Consider the following 7771-nt stretch of genomic DNA (forward strand, 5'->3'; position numbering starts at 1 on the left):
GACCCACAGCCTCCTCTCTCGGTTCCCAGCTCCCCTGCTTTCCAGAGGCTTCCTTCTTGCCACTGCCCCTTATACTGTAGGTTCCGAGAAGGTAGCAGGGCTGGGCAGTCCAGGATCCCTCCTCCAGTGACTCAGGGCCTATCCACCGATAAGGTAATGAAGCTTAATTGTGAGCGAGAGCCTGTGTTGAAACAGAGAGAGCCGGACATCAGGGAGGGGGGAGGCTAGGTGAGACGGATGCAAAAAGTGTTCCAGTTGCCTAACCTCAGGAATTTGGGGCACAGGGTGGGGACAGGAGCATCCGAGGAGATGGGTGTTGATGTCTTCTGGAGGTGGCAGGGCGGGGTACTTAGGAAACAGGACTCACAAGCAGGCGAGACCCCAAGGGTGTAAGGAGAGGGAACCATGATAATAGAGGACCCATCCTGGGGAAGCCAGCGTGCTCAGGGGCATGAAAACAGGAGAGAGGTGGCCTTTCTTGGTCTCTGCTGAAGTTCAGTGGGCATTCCTTGCTCTCATCTCTCCCCCGGCACGCCTCCACCTGCAGGTGAATGTCCTTGCACACTTCCAGGGTTCGGGAGACACTGGGAACTCCGGGACTGCAGTTAAGTTCTGAGGTTGTGGGGACCCTGGTGTTGAAGGAGTGGGACACCTCTGTGAGTGGCCCAGTAAGGAAGGGTTTGGGCAGCTGTCATTGAGAGCTTCGGGGCCCTGGGAGTGGAGCAGGGGAGCTGGGCGGGTCAGCCACCCCAGGGGAAGAGTAGGCGGGAAAGACCGAGGGAGGGAGAAGCTGACCCAGACACCCATCCTGTTTACCTGGATGGAGGGCCATGCGTGTCTGTAAGAGCTCTCAGCCACTCTGCTCCCTACTCACCACCCGTAACCTTCCCCAGGGGCCAGGGAAGCCTGGAGAGGGAGGAGGGTCGGCACAGGATCACCCCCGGCCCTCACCCTCGGTCACGGTTCCAGTGGGGAACCCGAGCATCCTCCCCACATCTCATCCCTGTTTGACAAGTGTGACTGCTTCTCTGTTCCCAGGGGCCCCGGGCCCTCCCACTTGGAACTGTCTTGTATCACTGGGCTTCATCACCTAGTTAGGAGGGGCTGGTTTCCATCTGCCTTTCTCAATGTCTCTCAGTCAGTCTCTCCCCACCCCAACATCCGCACCCCAACTTGTAACATTCAACACTTCTCTGTGTATAAACACCATTCCTGACTGTCCCCCGCTCCTACCTCCCTGCTGTTCCATTGCTGACATTTAGTTATAATAGTACTAATACTAATAATAATAATCACAGCTCCAGTTTGTCAAAAGCTTTCTATGTGCCCAGATTTCTATGTCAGCTTCTGTATGGTAAGAATCATCCAGCCCTGAAAGATGGCTCTTTTTATTACCCCATTTAGAGACGTAGACACTGCTGCTCAGAGGACACAGAGGGCCTGTAGCCGAACCCAGAACCAAGCCCAGACCTGCCTTTGGCGGAGCCTGAGCTCCTAAGCCTTGCCTGTCACTCCAGTGTGTCACACCGACCCTTGCTGGTCTAGATGGAATTGATTTTGATTTTGCTCTGGAGTTATGTGGGAATTGGGATGCAAGGGGAAATCTGGATCCCCAGGATGAGTGCCACAGCCTCTAGTCCCTGAGCCCACTGATGCTACTCACAGGTTGGGCAGAGGAGGAAGTCAGGACAGAGAGCTCACTGAGTCAAAAGTTCTTTTATGGTCCCCCTGGCCAGGTTTCCCGTGCCTGCTCCTGCACACCTGCCCTGTCCCATCTCCATCAATGCTCACTTTCTATAGACCAGCTTACTTTCTTACTAAAGACTACTGTAGGAGCCTGGCATGGCGGCACACACCCCAACACTTGGAAAGTTGAGTCAGGAGAACCGTGAATTCAAGGCCGGTTCAGGCTGTATAGCAAGACCTATCTCAAACAAACAACAACAACAAAGAATATCATAAGAAAATATTTTACAGGTTGGCCAGATGGCTCAGTAGGTAAAGGCACTTGCCATCAAGGCTAACCATCTGAGTTTGATCACCTGACCTCATATGGAGGATTCAAAATTGTCTTCTGACTTCCACACATGCACCATGGGGCATGCACACACAGAGAAACATACACACAAAATAATAATAATAATAATAATAATAATAATAATAATAATAATAATAAACAGAATACTTTATATCACTCATAAAAATAAGAAACAAGGATCATCTGTCCTAGGTAGAAATCACCAGAAAAACACAGAGTAAAGCAAAGAATAGCATTGTTTTGTAGCTGGCTACAGTTCCTGGGTCTTCTTTGTTATAAAGGAAAGTTAGCTGGAGAGATGGCTCGGTGATTAAGAGTGCTTGCTGCTCTTCCAGAGGACCTGAGTTCAGTTCCCTGTGCCTACATCGAGTGGCTCACAACTGGCTGTAGCTCCCCTCCAGGGGATCCAGTGCCCTCTTCAGGACTCTGTGGCACCTGCACCCTGGTTACAGGACATCAAGAAATGGGTCTGATTTCTCTGATCCAGAAACTCTCTCCCTGCTGGCTGGCTCTCACAGTGCTGCAAGGTGCCATTCACTAAGTGGAGGAGAAAATGGTCTTCTCCGGGGTTGGGCCCTGCACTCCGCAGTACCGCACTGCCATGAAAGTTACACCCTCTGGGCATTAGTGGCACCATGGCTATGAGGGTAACCAATTGCTTTCTGATCGGATCTGAGACCGGCTCCACAGGAGGGATTTTCTGTTTGGTCCTGTAAACCTGGCAAAAGCCCATGGCTCGAGAGACCATAGACCCTGGAGGGAGACGTACTGGTGTTGATTCACTAAGTGGTTATGTGATCAAACTACTTTCTCAGTCTTTATGTATATACTCATAGATTTGTGATGCTCTCGACCTTGATTGGAGAAGCTCCTTTTTTCAGTGGGCAGTGGTTAACATAGAGACTCCTAACTGGTCAATATGCTGGGAAGAAGTGACTGTGGGTGTTCAGCCATAGATGGGTCACCTCTATCAACCAAGGGAGTCAACATTCCCGCACCGGTGGGAGAGGACTCCTGAGGACCCACCCCTAGCTGAGACGCTGTTGGCAGTTGACTGCTTCTGAAGGAGAGCTAGTCACTTTTCTTTGGAATGTGGCCACTGGTAGGCTGCCCATTCCCCAGCAGATGGTTCCATCATAACCACTTGCCCATGGTCAGCACTGCTGGACTCAGGGGCTATGAATAGTAACAATAACAAAAAAGAGGGTGGGTCCTGGGGGGAGTTGAAGGGAGGTAATGGGGTGGAAACAATCAATATATATTGTGTATGTCAGGTCCAAAGGAAACTCTGTTTCCTCAAATTCTAGTCATTAGACAAAAGGCAGCATTCCTCATGAACTTGTGAAGGGAAACCTCTACCCAAGGAGCCGTTCCTCTTCGAAGGGTGATCTGAGGTGCCTATTAACATACCAAATTGCATGCTGGCCTCCAGGCTCCCTCAGTATCTCAAGTACCTAGTTCTTCTCTCACACCCCTCCGTAGCTCACCGGCTTCCCTCCCCCAGCACTCATTTCTCCCTATAGCCCTGCTATTTTGGCTATGGCCTCTCCGTGTCCTCTCTTTGACCCTTTTTCTTGCACACACTCTTTTTCTCTTGGTCTCCGTCTCTCACCCCAACCCCGCCTGGCTTCTGCTTCTCTCCCAGCCAGGTCCAGTCTGCTGGCCATGTTCAGTCTACTCTGCTCTCTCTCTCTGCCCCGGACTCTTCCAGATGCCTCTGGCTGTTCTCTCCCTCATATCAACAATAAAACCCTTCCCCTCGACCACACCAGGGAGCCGTCATGTTGTCAGTTTATACAGTAAATATGTGTATGAAATTTTCAAAGTGGTTTTTTTTTTTTGTTAATTTTAATGAGCTGTGTGTGGTGGTGCACATCTCTGACCCCATCATTCCAGCTGCTGAGGCAGAAAGATCCTGAGTCCAAGGCCAGCCTGTGCAACTCCCTATCTCAAACAATTGAGGGTGGCTGGAGTGACGGCAGCTCACAGCCGTCCGTAATTCCAGTCCCAGGGGATCTGACGCCCCACTCTGGCCTCCATGGACATTGCATGCAGGTGGTGCACAGACATGGGTGCAGGCAAACGCCCCCACACACCAACTAAAAATAAAGAAAACCTTAATAAATGCTCTAACTGGACCAGGAGGATAGCTCGGTGGATCCAGCACTCGCCAGGCAAGCAAGTGCTCTTAAACCCTGAGCCATCTCTCCGGCCTAACCAATCTTTTTTTTTTTCAATCATGGGGGTGGGAGTAGGAGCCTCAGGTCAAAGTGTGGCCCAGACCTGACTCCGACTTGGTCCTTCAGCATCAGCGTGCAGCCTTGTTCTTGCACCTAGTAGCATCCTGTCTGAGCCTGTTTTAGACTCTCTCTCTCTCTCTCTCTCTCTCTCTCTCTCTCTCTCTCTCTCTCTCTCTCTCTCTCTCTCTCTCTTCTCTTTACTACCTCAGGCACTGAAACTTATCAGGTGGTGGTCAGAGCTGTAAAGAAAGCTGCCATTGAGGGGGACAACTGAGAAAACCTAGCTGGTATTCTCAGCATTCAGGGTAATCAAGGAGAGGTCTTTCAGATCAACCGGTAGACTGACATCTGCAGGAGGAAAACAAACCATCAGAGGGTATAGAACCTTCAAGCAGGACAGCATGCAGAGGCCCTGGGGCAGGAGCCTGGTGACTGCTTAAAGACCACTGCGGCCGGAGCAGGCAGGAAGTGGGAGAAGCCAGAGTCAGAGAGGGAGGAAGACTTGGGGACTTGAGGATTGTTGTGAGGACTTTGGTTTGGGGACAGCTGCTGCTTTGGGGAGCCCTCTGGAAAAGAAGGTCAGCTGACAGAGGCTGGCTGGAAGATAGCCTTGGGGCCGCACAGGTCCTTACTTCGTGCTATGGGTTCCTGGTCTCAGCCTGAGACTGCCACATCCTGTTCCTCTCCTGGAGCCCTCAGTACTCATGGGGTCATAACCCTTATTTAGAAGCGGCTTCCTCTTCTGTAAAGACAGGTAGATTGGAGGCTCGGCTGCAGCGGACGCCGGAAGGGCTTGAAACAGTGCGCCAGGGGCCCCAGAAAAGTCCTCCTGAAGCAGCGGGGCTCTGTGGCGCATTGGGATGCTTTCTTGGTCGTTGTTATCATTCTTGGTGATTTTTTTATTTGTTTTTTTTGTTTTGTTTTGTTTTCCGAGAACAGGGTTTCTCTGTGTGTAGCCCTGGCTGTGTTCTTGATGATTTTTTAAATTTTTGTTTTGATTTGTTTTTGTTTTGTCTTGTTTTGTTAAAGCATTTAGTGTGTGTGTGTGTGTGTGTGTGTGTGTGTGTGTGTGTGTGTGTACATGAGGAGGTCAGAGGACACTTTGTGGGGGTTGTTTTTTCTCTCTTTCCACCACGTGGGTCCTGGGGATTGGACTTAAGTTGTAGGATTTGGCAACAAGAGCCTTTACCTGCTGAGCCACCTCACCAGCCCTAATTTTGTATTTTGAGACATGGTATTATAACATAGCCCAGGATGGCCTGGAACTCAGTATGTAGTACAGGCTAGCCTCAAATTCATGATCTTTCTTCTTGCCTTAGCTCCATAATCCCTTCTGCTATGCTGCCAGACAGGTGCTAACACACACACACACACACACACACACACACACACCTGTCCTTAAAAGGGCCAAGTCAGAACTTTGTTTATAAAGAGGGCTTATTCTTTTTTTTTTTTTTTTTTTTTGGTTTTTCGAGACAGGGTTTCTCTGTGTAGCTTTGCGCCTCTCCTGGAACTCACTTGGTAGCCCAGGCTGGCCTCGAACTCACAGAGATCCGCCTGGCTCTGCCTCCCGAGTGCTGGGATTAAAGGCGTGCGCCACCACTGCCCGGCAAGAGGGCTTATTCTTAAGCACTGTCTTTCCTTGCTTCGGGTCACAGGAAGGCAAGCCATCTCTCAAATGGCCTGACAGCACACACGGAAGGGCTCCCTGGGTGGCCTTAGGAAAGGCTCCCTGGGTGGCCTTAGGAAGGGCTCCCCTGGGTGGCCTTAGGAAGGGCTCCCCTGGGTGGCCTCAGGAAGGGCTCCCCTGGGTGGCCTCAGCAAGGGCTCCCCTGGGTGGCCTTAGGCAGATCTCTCCCTCCGAGCCTCTTCTCCATCATCTGTGAGGGGGATAATGAGGGTATCTGCCTCCGGGTACTTGTGAAGACACAATGAATCATGTCTGTAAAGTGCTTAGCACAGACCCAATAAGGACCCATAAAGGTGGCAGTGAGTAGTGAGGTCCCACCCAAATTCCTCACCCTGTTCTTAGGCATATGAAGAAACTGGCCCATCCTCTGTCTCCCTAGACCCACCCTTCCCAGCAGAGTGTCTCTCCCTTACTCTCATCTCATGGCCTGGCCCCAGTTAGCTCATGGGGCAGACATTTGGGTCTGGTCTTGACCTCACCACTCCTCAAAGGGGAGATGCGTGTTAAACTAGGAACATTTGTGGTATAATTATGAATTGCCACAGGCACCATGAAGGACAAGATCAGGGTGTCATGAGAGAGGATGGCAACTGGAGACTAGTCATCAGGTAGGATGGTCAAGGCAGCTGTAACCTGAAGGATGAGGAGGAAACATTCCAGCAGAGGGCAGCAAACTCCTCCCCCTCCCAGGAAAGAGAGGGGCCTGTGAGTCACCAGGGATCATCTTCCAGTCCCTTTGGTAACCTCAGGGCTACTCTGCCAGCAAACCACGTGAGAAAATGTGCATAAGAAGTAGCTGGTGTAAGGGCAGGAGAGATGGCTCAGTGGTCAAGAGCACTGGCTGCTCTTCCAGAGGACTCAGGTTCAATTCCCAGCACCCACATGGTGCCTCACAACTGTCCGTAACTCCAGTTCCAGAGCACTTGATGCCTCACACAGAAATACATACAGATAAAACACTGATGCACGTAAAATCAGTAAACTATTTTTTTAAAAAAGGAAATAGTCGATGCACAGACACACAGATATACATACAGATAAAACATTGACGCACATAAAATAAGTAAACTTTTTTAAAAAAAAAAAAAAGGAAATAGTCGATGCACGGACTGGCAAGATGGCTCAGTGGATAAGGAAAGCCAAACCTGAGTAAAATCCCAGGGAATCATCTCTTACAAAGTCATCCTCTGATTTCTTCTACACACTGGTCACGCCTCCAGTGCACACACACACACACACACAAATACATAAATGCATAAATACATAAATAACTAAATGCAATTTAAAAAACAGCCAATGCAAGCTTTTACTTGGTAAAAGAATATTGCCCTTGGAAAGCAAGCGTTGTAGGACACCTCCCAGAAGGGACTGGTCCATCACTGTGAGTCCACACAGTGTCACCAAGTGTCTGACATGGTTCTAGTTACCAAAGTGCAGCCCACAGATGTCCACAATATACTCTGAAATGCACTAAAAAAAGAACATGCTGATGACGGCACATGCCTGTGATTCTGGCAATCAGGACGTAGAAGCAGAGTGATCGAGTTTTTGTTGTTTTGCTGTTGTTACCATGATCCTTGTTGATTTGAGACAAGCATGAGCCATATAGTCCCAGCTGGCCTTGGGCTCGCCCGGATCCTCCTGCCCCTGTCCCCTGAGCACTGGGATGATAAGTGTGCACCACTACTCCTGGCAAGGATTGAGAGTTTGAGGCCAATCTGGTATAAATGGGAGAGCCTATTAAAATAACAATAGTAATAGTAATAATGATAGCAACAATAGTAATCCTTTAATCTCAGCACT

Source organism: Peromyscus californicus, unplaced genomic scaffold (genome assembly GCF_007827085.1).
Source record: "Peromyscus californicus insignis strain IS unplaced genomic scaffold, ASM782708v3 Scaffold_4__1_contigs__length_199733344, whole genome shotgun sequence".
Taxonomy (NCBI): Eukaryota; Metazoa; Chordata; class Mammalia; order Rodentia; family Cricetidae; genus Peromyscus; species Peromyscus californicus.